We start from the raw sequence: 15,197 nt of genomic DNA, 5'->3' as shown, positions 1-15,197 counted from the left end.
CCGGTCGCCACATCCGGCTTGTAACCCATGCATCTTTTCTTACTACATATTGTGAAACATCCCATGATCGCCTAGTATTGTTTCTGGTCGCATATGTAAATCCTTAACTGGTTTGGCTGTATCTTTAAATACTACACTTTGACATCCCACATTAATGACAGCTTCACGTTGTGGTTAAATATACTGCATCTTAAATGATATCATCAACAGGAATAACAAATACCACATTTAGTTTCTACAGTTTTATATACCGAGCTGCTTACATATGGTACAATGCATATCACATTACAATAAACTCATTCTCTCAAACCCCATCCAGCCAGACTCGGCGGGTCTGCAGATAGAACATTGCTACATCTTCTCCCTACAAGAACTACATGAATGTCTGCCGTAGCGCCCAAATCCAGTTTCTTGTATATGCCGAGATTTCCGCTTCTAATTATTCATTTGGCCAAATATTACGTAATTAATTATAATGATTGGCGAAAAAGTCCATCACGTTTTTAGACCATAGATATACCCCATACCTTGCAGTTGCATACCTTGCATACCAAATTTGGTCAACATACACATTCCATTCCTGGCCATTAAGATAGCATAATATGACAAATGTGTTTATTAACCTATAGTTCAATTCATGTATCAATTCATGTTTGACATAATTTGCTTCCATTTCAAAGTTTGGTGGGGGGGGGGCATTTTTCAAGAGAGAGCTTTTTATTCGCTGGACTATTTAATTATACAATGGATTTCATTTAACCGCGGGTGATTTCAAACACCCTGGCAAGTTGTTGATAACCTTAATTAGTTTGTTCATAATCGAAGGAATCCTTTTGAAATTTATAACGGTTCACACAGAAGATAAGATTGTGATAAATACTATAAATATTATACATTTAGATCAACAATCGACAGGTAATATTTAACAATGAAAAATAAATAGAATTATGAATTCAATTCCTAGGCTGCTGCAGTGGTACCTTTGTAAGAAAATATATTAGTTGCTACAAAGTGACGCTTTGACCGAATTATCAGTCTGATCCAGCCTTGCCAAAACTATAGTTGTATAGTTGTCTCCCCTATCACCTTCTGCATTATCACATAATATATGTTATACGTACACAATATCAACACAACACGTCACAGCCATTGCAAACTAAAAATCAACTAATACAGTGATGTACCTCAACATCTCCCAGCATTACAACACGGACATTGTAAGCTACAATAAAAGTAACATAGTTAGCTTCCATTTTGAAATAGATAAAAATCGTTTTACAAAGACTAATATGCAAATTTAACACCCTGCTAACAAATGTATGATTTCCGCCTGATTTTACTAATCATTAGCAATTAAGACCTTATACGCTCGTTAAAAACCAATCTCTAGCCTTCCAGAGTATCATCCCCAGCTCACGTCAGGTAAAGATAGAAAGAGGGAGGTATAAAAATATACCTGTTCCACTAAGGTTACTGTAATCAGTGTAGACTTACTTTAATATCTATTCTAGTCGTTTCATGTTTATTTTCTGTCTTTTTATTGTGAGTGTATTTTATTTGTAAATCACAGTGTACCACAGTATAATTATTACACCGTATGTTGTCGTCACTGGACGTTTTGATATGGCATAAATATCAACTGGATTCTATTGTATTAGGTATCATGTTACATTTAGGCCTCTTTACTCTACGCCTTTGAATTAGTAGTGCACATGGCAGCGCCTATCTCATATTCTAAAGTGCGTTTGTTATGTATTTTTGTTATAATGTAATTTTTTTAATTGTATGCTGCTTCGGGTCCCCTTAAGGTAATTCTCCCAAGTGGTCTGATCCCTACAAAATCATGCATGATTCAACCCAAAATGACACATAAGGCACCTGGAACGTTTAGAATGCGAAATAATATAGTACTGTGAAAAAAGCTGGTTGATTTGTGTAAATGAGTACATCGTCATCATTATGTGTAGGATAAAGCACGAGATCGAGGTTATACCGGCGGAGAGAGAGAGAGAAATGGGGTTTAACGTCCTCTCGACACAAACTAGGTCATTTCGGGACTAACATATGGTTTAATTTTATTTCAATAATTGGCTTGCGCGTAGGGGTCTTTAGCAGTGGGAGGAAACCGGAGGACCCGGAGAAAACCCACGAGGTTGGACAGGCGACCCTACTCATTGTCACGTTTATACCGGCGGAAGAAAGATTGAACAAAATAACCAAGCAAAAACGGCGGATGGCATGTCGATGTTTTTCTGTCGAGAGTTTTTTTCTGAAGTCTCTCTTCTCCAACATAACCGAAGTCGAAGACTTTATTTTGCTTATAAACCGTCTAAGTTTACGCGTACGTAAAATGAGAATATCCCATAATTCCAGTAAGACAAAGTTTATATCATATTTTCTTATGGACAAAAATACCATCCCTGGAAGAATAACATAGTTTATTATGTTAAATATTACAATATAGTTTATTATGTTAAATATTACAATTATTATATTACACCTTATATAAATGGTTAAATATTACAATTATTATATTACACCTTATATAAATGGTTAAATATCACAATTTATTATATTACACCTTATATAATTGGTTAAATATCACAATTTATTTTATTGAATATAATAATAGTTGCTCTCTGAACAACAGCAATAAGTTTGATTACATGAAAACTCGACACAATAATTCTCCACATTTAGGTACTGAAAAATACAAAACATGGTTTATATTATCACAATCTGATTAAAATACAGATCTATATTTCGTTTCGTTTTTTTTATAATTTCGATGGTCTACACTACATTAAGATCTGACAAGTTATTGCGATAGGTCACGTCAGGGGTCAAAAGACCGACTTTTGACCTATGACGTCAGACATTTGATTAACCAATCAGCATTGATGTTATTAGTGGATTACCCACAGTTCCGGGCAAAAAAGGTCAAACACTCGATTCGACAGGCCATTTGATTGGCTGACCCCTCATTTCAAGTTAAATAACAAGTCTTCCAGATCCAAGTGTAGTAAAAACAAGTAAAACGAAATTTTAAACTATAAAAACGAAACGAAATAGGATCTGTGTGTTAACCAGATTGATATTAACAGTAAACAAGCCGCCATAAGCCTTAATGAAACTCGTTTCTGGTCATAAAATTGACTTACTTTTTTTATATAAGAAAACAAGATTCTTTGGAAAAGCAATATGTTACATTTACATTATAATGTTAATCAGCTAAATTTTAATGGATTGAAACAGGTGTTTGACGATGCCATGGTGGTTCAATTTCAGTGGCCGAATAATCCTCGTATTAACCAAAGACTTTATGCATAAGTTTACTCAAAAAAATAACTTGAAATTTTGTCCAAACGTGATAATTTCTAATACAATCGTGTGTAGAAATCAGTCAATTATTGTTTATTTAATAACTGAGAGCCATTATCCGGGGCAGAGATCGATTGAGAGTTCAAACTATGTGTTTGTTAGCTATATTTATTAAGAAATCAGATGATATCGGTAGGTGATATATACTAATAGAATAGTGAATATTTACCTCCACAGTATTCACCAAGACGTGTGAAATATCCACATTCCTTGTCGTCACAGGGTACTATAAACATAATTAATATATCATTACACACAACAATACCAAAATATCTATTAAAACATGTGTTCAATCCAGATTGAAGGGAGGGGATAACAGCCCCTCAACTAGAATGATTAGGTACTTTCGGGACTAATACTGCACGCTGTATTTCGACCACGCGGTTGTTACAGTTGGGCAAAGCAAATACTACTTGCATGGATAGCAGGTCATATAATCAAAATCTTGTGAGTTAGACCACTCGGCCACCCAACCACTTTTATAAGATCAAATATTGGCCGATAGTCTGATTAGAAAACGGTGTTATTACATAATGTTTATTATTGACCTTACAGTGTCAGTCTCAACAGGTGCTGTATCATAAAGCCTGTCATTGAGTCAACTGGCGTGGTTTCGCTTCCCCGTACGTGACAAGGTGTAGGGTCGCCTGTCCAACGTCAAGGATTTCCTCCGGTTTCCTCCCACTGCTAAACACCGCACGCGCAAGCGAATTATAGAAATAAACTTAAACCTGTGTTAGTCCCGAAATGACCTAGTTTGTATCGAGTGGACGTTAAACCCCATTTCTCTCTGTCTCTGTCTCTCTCAACAAACAGGCTCTGAACAGACTGTCTTTACATGATGATCATACCCTCTAGAGTTGTATGCATCACACAATAATAGAAATGAAATAAATTTACAGATATCTAGAAATGCTATATTTGAAATATATAAATACATCGGGTTTGTATAAATAACCCACTGTCTATAGCATATATAAATGAAACAACTGTCTATAGCATATATAAATGACCCACTGTTTAAATACATCGGGTTTGTATAAATAACCCACTGTCTATAGTATATATAATTGACCCACTGTCTAAAATATAAATCATATTTACCGAGCCAAACACCACCTAAATACGTGCCAGAAGAACCACCGGATTGGCAAAGCACACCAGTTTGTGTAAAACAGTTACCTGTATCTATAATAAATATACTTTATAATATACAACTGTGTTTTCATAAGATAAAAGGTCGACACGATCAAATAGAACAGTATTAATAATAGAAACAGAAGTGTTATGAATAACATATATCTATATTATACTTACACCGACACGCGTCATTTACACATTTATTAGAATCGCTACAGAATTCACCACCCCCACCACACTGATCACCTGAAACAATTGAACTATTAGAGTACTGGACGCTATTACAATACTTGTGGTTTATTTATCTCGCCTAGGCTTAAACATGGATATATAGTTTTCTTTATGTTGTTACATTGATGATAACAGTCCAGTTGTCATAGTGCAGGGCTCTATAAAAGTCGAATGTGCCTGCGCACACACTTGAAAATGTGCCTGCAGGGTCATAATGAAACACAGGGATGTAGCCAGGATTTGGTGAGTGATGTTAAAAATATATTTGGCGAGCGGAGCGAGGCCCAAAAATTTTGGGAGGGGGGCGTGGTCTTTTATAAAAATTTAACCCTTCTTGGTGTATTTTCAGAGCATCTGCTGCCTTTTGTATTTGGTTATTGCAAATCAAATTTCCATTTATATATTCAAATTTTACCAAATTCACTTAATTTTCATCAATGATACAGGGATCTAAAAACTTTTTGACACCACCCGACCGAGCATAAAATTGTCCCGCCCCACTCTGTTTCTCTGGATAGATAAGTTGAGGACCTTTCGGTATTTGTTGTTTTTTTTTGTGGTGTTTTTTTCAAATATTACTTTATTACTTTGAGATTAAAAATTATTAAAACGGTGTTTGTGTTTTATTTGAGTACAACGAATTATGACAACAGGTAGATATTGATAATTAAAACACGTTGTATTATTTGACTTGTTTGTAAAGTTGTTGTACGTGTCTCACGAATATTATTATTATTACGGTGGAATGAGAATCAGGTCAGGCAGAAACTGAGAAAGCTCTCATCGTCCTCCTAGTCCTACTCTCGGGCCGTAGCAAATCCACGGTCAACACAGGTAAGAAATAAAATAAGATCATCGTGAAAATTTGCAGGCACGTGTTGGACAATTACGACATTCAAACCTTTAACATTGGAGTGCCGTAAATTGGTCTGGGTGACCTATTTACGGCACATAAACAAATATAAAGACCGTAGAATAATTGTAAAATGAATAGACCTAGGCCTACACATCTTCTAAGTATAAATAAACAAAATACCAATACATCTTTCTTTAAACTAATTTGGGGTGATAGGGTCTACTACGGCACACAAAAATAAATTATGCCGTGACAGACATGGTTTGCGTACGTCGGCTTTTACCATGGCTTTGCCGTTTAATTGCCGTGGTAAATTTCGAGCGCCGAGTTTGTGCACAGAGAAGGACGAAGGGGTTTAAATACGACTGGGCCTTTTTCGATTTTTTCTTTGTGCTGGGCGGCAAAAAATAGTGCCGGGCGCAGGCGCCGCCCGGCGTGGCTACATCTTTAAAAATGTGCCTGCAAAAAAAAAATTTCAAGCCAATGTGCCTGCGCACGCCGTGCGCATGTGCGCGGAAATATCGATGCCTTTCATAGTGTATATCGTCATTCATTTGATCATATAATTCCTAACATGCCAACATGTACTGGTTAAATGACTGTAGATCAACTAAATATTATATAATTATATAATGTTGTAAGTTAGTACAACAAACAACATACCTATATCTGAACAAGTGTTATATATGTCATCTGTTGGATCACAATTGTTACCTGAAATATAAAATATGTATATAACGGCAGTGTGAAGTTAGCTCGATTTTCGTTTTTCAATATTGGTGAATATCGAAAACCGAGTTACTCGTTTTTCGATATTCAAACTTGAATCTCAAAAATACAGATTTTAATCATGTATATCTACAGAATGTCTTCAAAACACATTTGATTAAATCAGTTTTATAAAATGAACTAAAGATATCATAAATGAGGATGCCCGAGCAGTGGATTCACATAACCAGCGGCTGCCAGGCAGGATACGCCCACATTTTACAGGAGATGGATAGAGAACAAGCTAAAAACAAACGGGATTTTTTGTACACTCAGGGGCAATAATCCAGAAAGTTATGGCCTGAAATGCACAAATATCAAAAGGGACTGAGATCTTTGGGATATAAAGATATGATTTAAGTTTCATCAGAATCGGACAAAAATTGTGACCTCTAGAGGGTTGACAACCTTTGTATTGCATACTTTTACACAATTTGCGAACAAAGAGCGGCCCTTTTTTGGGGGGCAGTTTCATTTCGATTTTCCCGAAATTCGAATTCAACCTTCATTATGGTGAAATGGTGAAATATTTGAACGGTTTTTAAAATCGGAAAAAAAATTGTGATCTCTAGAGAATCCGCAAGCTAAAAATGCCATTTTACGAACAATCAGGGACCATAATCCATAAAGCTAAGTCCATTAAGCCTGAATATCGAAAAACGGGTAGCTCGTTTTTTGACATTCGCCAATATCAAAAAACAAGGAAAAAGTGCAGTGTTTTTGTGAATCCACTGCTCAGGCATCCCCATTTATGGTATCTTTAGTTCGTTTTACAAAACTGATTTAATCAAATGTGTTTTGGAGACATTCTGTAGATATACATCCATCAAATGTGCTTTTTTAAGATTCAAGTTTGAATATCGAAAAAAAAACAAGGAGAAAGAACATTTGTTAAGTGAATGCACTGCTCAGGCATCCCCATTTATGATATTTTTAGTTCGTTTTAGAATACCTATTTAATCAAATATGTTTTGGAGACATTCTGTTGATATACATCCATCAAATCAGCTTTTTTTGAGATTCAAGTTTAAATATCGCCAATATCGAAAAACGAAAATCGAGTTAACTTCACACAGCCATATATAAGAACATATTAATGGTTAGCCTTTTGTGGGTGCTAACTCCAATTCACGGATTGTGTTGAAACATGTGATCAACATATTAAAGATGGGCATGCCCTTTTTTCAGACTGCATCGTGAATTCGTTATGCAATTTATTACATCATAGTTAAAGTATCAACAGTTTGTAAACCTTGTAAAATCAGGAAGTCGTACAGCGCCATAGTTTCTACCAAGATTTCAAGATTTTTATGAAATCTTGACAACGTTGGATAGTTTTGATGATACTTTTCACTAATTTTATTGTATTTGATAACCCTTTGAACCCGAGTTTAAATTCAACTGTTTATAAATAGTTAGCTGTTTGTAAGTACGTTAGCAATTCCTTTCTGAGTTACGGTAATAAAGTTATTTATATACATAAATTAACAGAAAGGTAACATGGTATACTTACTTATGTTTACACACGTACCATCAATACACACTTGGTTGGTTGTAGTACAGGCTTTACCACCACAATTGTTAGCTGAAAAATACAATCAAATTACACGTTAGATGATTGACAAGTTAGATATTTTAGTTCAGGAAAAATTATGTTTTATCCATATACTTATTTACCTATTCAAAAATATTACCTAGCGGCTGCCATGGACGATAAGCCCACATTTTGCAAGAGACGGAGAGAGAACAAGCTAAAAAAAATAAGGCGATTTTTCGTACAATCAGAGGCTATAATCCAGGATGTTACACTGTTAAAATTATATGTATATTTACAGTTATAAACATAGTAAAAATACAGTGTCGGATTTTTCAGATCACATGGTTTGTTAACTTACATTTAAGTACATCGGTTAGTCCCCCCTTTGAACACATATAGAAATTTGTGCAAAATATTTACTATTCAGTCAGTCTATTTTAGAGAAATAGGTTATTGCAAATGTGAATGCACTTAATAATACCATCCGTTTACAGATATGTACATGTACCTTGTATGTATAATAGCTGGCCGTAAAGTTACATTACAGACAGTGAAATACCATGCAAGGTTAAAATACAGTTAAAATGATGGCAACATTTCTCTCAGTTTAATAATGGTAAAACTATATAATAATTTTAATAGTGTACAATCCAACACACGACAATATCAAAAGGAACCGGCAATACTATATACCGGAAAACAACCGGAAAACACTGGAAAACACCGGAAAACTACCGGAAAACACCATGTTATACTGAATACTGGAAAACACCGGAAAACACACTAAATACCGGAAAACAACCTAAATAGGTAACAAAGAACCTGGTCCTCTGTTTGCGGGGAGTTAGGGTTAGGGTTATAGTATAGCCCAAAGGAACCAAGATCTTTGGTATGTAAACACTCATTTTAAGTTTCATCAAAATCGGATAAAAATTGTGATCTCTAGTGGGTCCACAAAATAAAAGCAGAATTTTTCGACAAGAAGCAGGAGGCGTAATCCAGGTGCGTACAAGGAGCGACTAATTTATCTGGCAGTGTCGGTACAATTTTCCCGAAATTCGTACTCATCCGTCATTATTGTTTAAGAGTGATATATTCGAACAGTTTTTTATCGGATGTAAAAACGCGATTTTTCTACCAATCAGGAGCCATAATCCAGGCTGTTACGGTCCGATATGCGCGAATATCGAAATGATCTTTGGGGTATAAACATACATTACAAGTTTCATCAAAATCGGATTTAAAAAATTGTGATCACAAGCTTGGTTCTATCAGGGGCCATAATCCATGAAGATGCGGTCCGATACATGAAGTTATCGTAAAGAATCGAGATCTTTGCGATATCAACCTATATTTTAAGCTTCGTCAAAATAAGATTACTATGGTGACCTGTAGAGTGTCCACAAACAAATGTGAACAGGCAGAAACTCGGAAGGACGAGCGGACGGACGGACGGACCGACGGACAGGGGCGCCTACAATATTCGTCCACATGAACCTGTGGCTGTATAAAAATGATTAAGTGCCATTTGACAAAGCAATCCAAGGAATATGTCTAGTTAATCCACAAATAATATTATGGAATTTAAATTTTATCAGTAAATACCACCTTTTAAATTCCATATAATTGTATCGTGTGGTATACAACATTATAGTTATTTCAGTGTTATTTGGATAATATATAACTGGATTGGTTTAGAAGACTAGGTATCTTACCATCGGTTTTACATCTTTGTATGATACACACACCCCTACACTCTGTCACGTTACATTCTCTCACTGAAGAATAATATTATAATGTTGTTAATATCAATAAACACTTATTATTAGATATGTGATATATCATTGTGCCCTGGATGTTAATCGCAGCATCTGATTATGTGATTCACCACCTGGAACAGTGATCATTCAATAGAGAGACACAACTCACAACACATTGTCCACGTAAACATTTCACATTCAATCTAAAATAGTAAGATTTTGTCCTTCTTGTTCCTAATATATTTATTTGATAGGTTTATTGTTAGGTCCAGATACCAAATCATCTGTCATTGCATCAATTGAAATTTTGTATCTCGAACAGCAACTTCGTGTTATACACGTCTACAACATGACTTAATCAAATTATAGTAAACGTGTAAATATAACCTTTTTTCTCACTCTCTTTAACTGGTGTTGTGTCTTCAGAATCTGAAATAGGAACAAAATCCATGACGACGTGGCATTTTAGTTAAAATGTAAATATGACATTTCCTCACTATTTTCAATTGTGCTTGTACTGAAAATTTTTTTAAATCAGTGAAACGTGGCGAATAGGCCCACACAATCACAGAAACCAACAGATTGAATCAGTCTGATTCGAAAGGAAGGGGTTAGGGGAGGGGGTGGCCATGTCTCGACAAATCACAGAAATCAACAGACTGAATGAGTCTGATTCGAAAGGAAAAATTGAAGATAGGAGACAACCCCGATAATAATAAATTTAATTCAGTTAAAATCAATATTATTGTTCGTATTATACACTGTTTATGAATATCAAGCTATATATTGAATTAAGTCTCAATTAAAGCAGGGTTATTGTGTCCAAAATGTGTGACGGACAGCCGAGCGATCGAATTGTACTAGTACCCAGGCGAAGCAAACAGAAAATGCATCCTAACTGTCCTCTGGGATCATATGTATTAATATTGCTAGAATGTTTGCTTTTGCTCTTGAAATTAATGATGGCAGTATATTTCATTAATTAATATCTTTAGCAGGTTATTAAATTCACATATATGTAGAATTGTACTTAAATCAACTTAGTGAATAAGTGACAGGTTGACACATAAAAAGAGTTACAGAACCAAAACATAGCTGCCTCTATGTGTCAACAACATGTTACCAGATTACACGTGAGTGGAAATATACTAATTGCATCATTTGGCTTAATTTAACCAATCATATCAGAAATTGCACAGGTTCAAGGCCATGAATAGGCTTTTCTGTGCGTGGTGTCCATATGTCCTATAAAGGAAATCATGGTAAACTTTTAAGGCAGACTTTCATTAGATTCCGGAGAGTATACCATCTGAGTTTCTAGACAACAGCTTCATTCCAGAAGGGAAAAGATGTAACAGTTTATATCAGTAGACTCGCCCAGTGTTTAAGAATGACTTTCTTCTATTTTGCATTGTATCCATATGTAAGCAGCTATGATATATAAAATATAAAAACGAACTGTTGCATTGTTATAACTGCTAAGAAAACAAACGTGTTACGAAAACAGTAAGAAGTAAATACACAACGTGAAGCAGAAGCAAAGACAGCTAGAGACAAATTCTAGACGACCACAAGGCTCCTAAGATATGTAGTAAGAACATATGCATGGATCGCACGTAGGATGTGGAGACCAGAGTTGGTTCTCCCGCTCTCCATGGTGCTACATATTTGATTTGGTAGCCGTGACAAGATTCGACCTTCAAGGGAATCTACATATCCTATTTGGTTTCAGTGACCAGAATCGACCTTCATGGGAATCTAGAAGTATACATATTTGGTTTGGTTTCCGTGACCAGAATCGACCTTCAAGGGCATCTAGAAGAATACATATTTGATTTGGTTTCCGTGACCAGAATCGACCTTCAAGGGCATCTAGAAGAATACATATTTGATTTGGTTTCCGTGACCAAAATCAACCTTCAAGGGAATCTAGAAGAATATATATTTGATTTGGTGCACGTGACTACGAGATCGAGTACCCTGGAAGACATTTGGAAGAGGAATACATATTCTATTTGGCGCAGTAACTCAGTTTCGACCTTTAGTGTAAGCAACATCTTTGGAAGAAGAAAATCCTACAAACAAGCAACAAGAAAAATTCTGGTGCGAAAGAAAATAGCAGAAAAAAATCTGGTTGGAAAAAAAAAATCTGGTGGAAGAACATTTTTTTTTTTTTTTGGTGGAAATATTCGAAAAATTGGGTAAATACAAATACATTTTGTCTGGAAAATTGAATTTGTTAATTTGTTTACAGACCAGATAATATTATAAGATATAAAAAGAATAAAATGTTTAAAACGCAACTTTATAGAGAATAAAATATATTCATATTTTGATAAAAGGTTTATAAACAATATGATATCATTTGTTAGGTATGTATATTATCAGGTTAAGATGACCTGTAGTAAGTATAGTTAATTTGAGTAATACAATTTGAAATTAAAGTGGTTATAAGGCGTAGGTTTAAAAAAAAAAAATTTTTTTTCGTATAACTAAGGAATAATGATAAGGAAACGGAATAGGAAATGAAATAAGGAATTAATGTTGTCTCCGGATCAAGGTGGGAATAATTTTTCGTATAACTAAGGAATAATGATAAGGAAACGGAATAGGAAATGAAATAAGGAATTAATGTTTCTCCGGGTCAAGGTGGGAAGATGGCACAGCTAAGGATAGAGATGGCATGTTTCTACTTTGATTCGTTAAAATGTGTGTTTTTGTGTCGTTGGTATATGTGGTTAGCTAATTAAAGCTAATATAGTTTTGAGACTCCAGTCCAAGTTTCAGAATTATGGTTTTAGTCGTGTAAGACTAAATTGGGAAATTTAGCTTTTGAATAAAAGGTTAGATTGCTATTATTTGTGATTTTGTGTCGTACATGTGTTCAGCCAAGTAAAACTATGTAATTTTGAGACCGTTTGTCCAAGTTTCAGAATTATGGTAATTTAACTTTTAAAAAGAAGAGGCAGGATTAAGTATAAAATCCCATGTAATTAAATCTAGGGATCAAGGTAATAGTTTTTCATGAGAAAACTAAAATTAATGGCTCGTTAAATTGGGAGATTATCGCAAAGTCATTAATATGAGTTTAATACGAGGTTAAGGTAAGAATAGGACACTTTTTAAAAAATGTGTTGGATATATATACGGTATATAATTTTATGTATTTCATTTTTGCTTTAGACACGTAGGCCTAATATAAACGTTAAATATATATTTGCTAAATGCTATTTTGTCATTAAATAAATTTTGCTTTGAATTGTTCATGCGAGGTGATTAAGAATGTGTAATTTGACATGTCACATTGTACTATTCAAAAAAAGTAGGGGATATTTGATTTTTAAGTGTTATTAAAGTCACCTAATGAAATTGACGAAGAAACAAATGACAAAATGAAATGAAGTTCACATTCATCGATTTATTCCAAATGATCGTTAGACTAAGTAAGGCACAGACTGACCATTATAAGGGTAAAATGATACCCGGGGTCAAACAGCAAAGTTACCACAGCATCACAACCAAGTCAGTAACGGGTAAATCCTCCTCTGTTTGCCAAACAAGCATTGATCCGACGTGGCATACTCCTAATGAGACGTCTAAGGTCATTTTGGTCCAGATTGTCCCATTCCTGTTGCAACGCAGCAGCAAGTTCTTGGACATTGGCAGGACGTTGTTGACGTTGACGTAACCTCTGTCCAAGCATGTCCCAGACATGCTCGATGGGGGAGAGGTCGGGACTCAGTGCTGGCCAAGGTAATGTGGTGATGTTCTGTTGTTGGAGGTAACCTGTAACGATCCTGGCCCTGTGACATCTTGCGTTGTCATCCTGGAAGATGAAACGGCGGCCATGACGTCGTGCGAACGGCACAACATGGACTGCCAAGATGTTGTCCCGGTAGTACTGGCCTGTAACACGCCCTGCAACAACATGTAAAGTCGTTCTTCCAGCAACAGTGATGCCTCCCCACACCATAACAGAACCACCCCCAAATCGATCATGTCTGATGACGTTAACGTCTTGGAAGCGCTCGTTTCGACGACGCCACACCCTCCTACGTCTGTCCAAAAAATCAACAGTGAACCTTGACTCATCTGAAAACATCACATTGCTCCAGTGTCGATTATCCCAGTGTTGACGATCCCTACACCAACGACGTCTTGCCTGAATGTGATAATCTCTCAAACAAGGGATCACGCGAGGACGTCGGGCGCGAAGGTGACCCCTATGCAGTCGATTCCGAATCGTCTGGCCACTCACTCTCACACCAGTGTCTGTTTGAAGACGAGCGCTGATCTGATTTGCTGTGATGACACGATTTCTCAAGGCCAAGGTACGGATAAATCGATCCTGGGCTTGAGTTGTCGCCCTTGGTCGACCTGAGCGTGGTCTGTCCTGTACAGATTGTGTATCACGGTATCTGGACCATAGCCTGCTTATGACAGACTGAGAAACATTCATCGTCCGCGCCACAACCGCCTGTGTTGTGCCGATCTGTAGCATGCCATGGGCACGTAACCTTTCATTTTGGGTAAGCCGACGCATATCAAAATTTGTTTTCTGGTCACTAAAACAATTAAACTGATGTTTCCACCCTGGAATTCAATGCCACAATGACTGTAACATTCAAAGTCAGAGTCGTGAAAATCTTGGGTTGGACCCCCATGATGATCCCAAGCATCACCTGCATTCCATGCGGTAGCTATTGGTGCGTTTGGGCGTCACATGTAACTGGAAATGTTTCTTCTGTTAGGTTCTATAGTGACTTTTTTCGTAGTCATTTGCATATTTTAGTATTATGCCCCCAAAATCAAATATCCCCTACTTTTTTTGAATAGTATATTATGGTTATTATAAACAATAGTTTTCACACTGTGTTAAATTTGACGTGTGTGAAAGACACGTGATGCGTTAATATTTTAAGTATATAGTTAACATTATGTGTAATTAAAAACTAGGTTTTTTCTGATTGTCGTGTTTATAAAATATAAACTGGTGTTCCGAGGGAGTGGGGTGCACGTCTTCATAAAAATAGAAAATAAATATTTAAAAAATACTCACTTTGGCCGCAGGATTCACACATATGGGCACTATCTACCTCTAAGTCAAAGATCCAGCTTCCAGAGACATTTACAACAGTGGTGAATACCAATGCAATCAACAAAATAACACGCATGATGGTAATACTATATTACTATACTATACTATAGAACAAGAGTACGCGAAACAATTAGACTGTTGAACACGGAGTTTATCGTTTGTTTTATACACAAATACCTGATAACATGTGTTCCATTGTACATTATGTGTTTGGGGTTTGGCACAACATATAATTAATGTGGCGGAAATAAAAGGAATAAAAGATATGTTTCATTTATTCGCATGACCATCATGCTGAATATTATAAACAAGTTGTATACATGTGGTTGATTAACTCTTCAGAAAAAAGAATAAGAAAATAAAATATATTGATTCATTGGCATAGCTGCCATGTTGCATACCATAATCAAATATTTTATACAAATG

General features: G+C 35.8%; 1 long non-coding RNA gene across 1 annotated transcript; it reads right to left on the bottom strand.

Annotated features, from left to right (window-relative positions):
- Positions 1-2,648: 2,648 nt before the first annotated feature.
- Positions 2,649-14,850, bottom strand: LOC126831616 (uncharacterized). Its single transcript, XR_007684221.2, has 9 exons — positions 14,733-14,850; positions 10,061-10,102; positions 9,629-9,691; positions 7,890-7,961; positions 6,272-6,322; positions 4,699-4,767; positions 4,486-4,569; positions 3,551-3,607; positions 2,649-2,703 (listed from the first exon to the last, which is right to left on the bottom strand). It is a non-coding gene; the product is annotated as an uncharacterized LOC126831616 (long non-coding RNA).
- Positions 14,851-15,197: the final 347 nt, after the last annotated feature.

The sequence above is a fragment of the Patella vulgata genome, chromosome 9, assembly GCF_932274485.2.
Source record: "Patella vulgata chromosome 9, xgPatVulg1.2, whole genome shotgun sequence".
Taxonomy (NCBI): Eukaryota; Metazoa; Mollusca; class Gastropoda; family Patellidae; genus Patella; species Patella vulgata.
The sequence above is the reverse complement of the archived record's forward strand: the minus strand, read 5'-3'. Positions and strand labels throughout refer to the sequence as shown.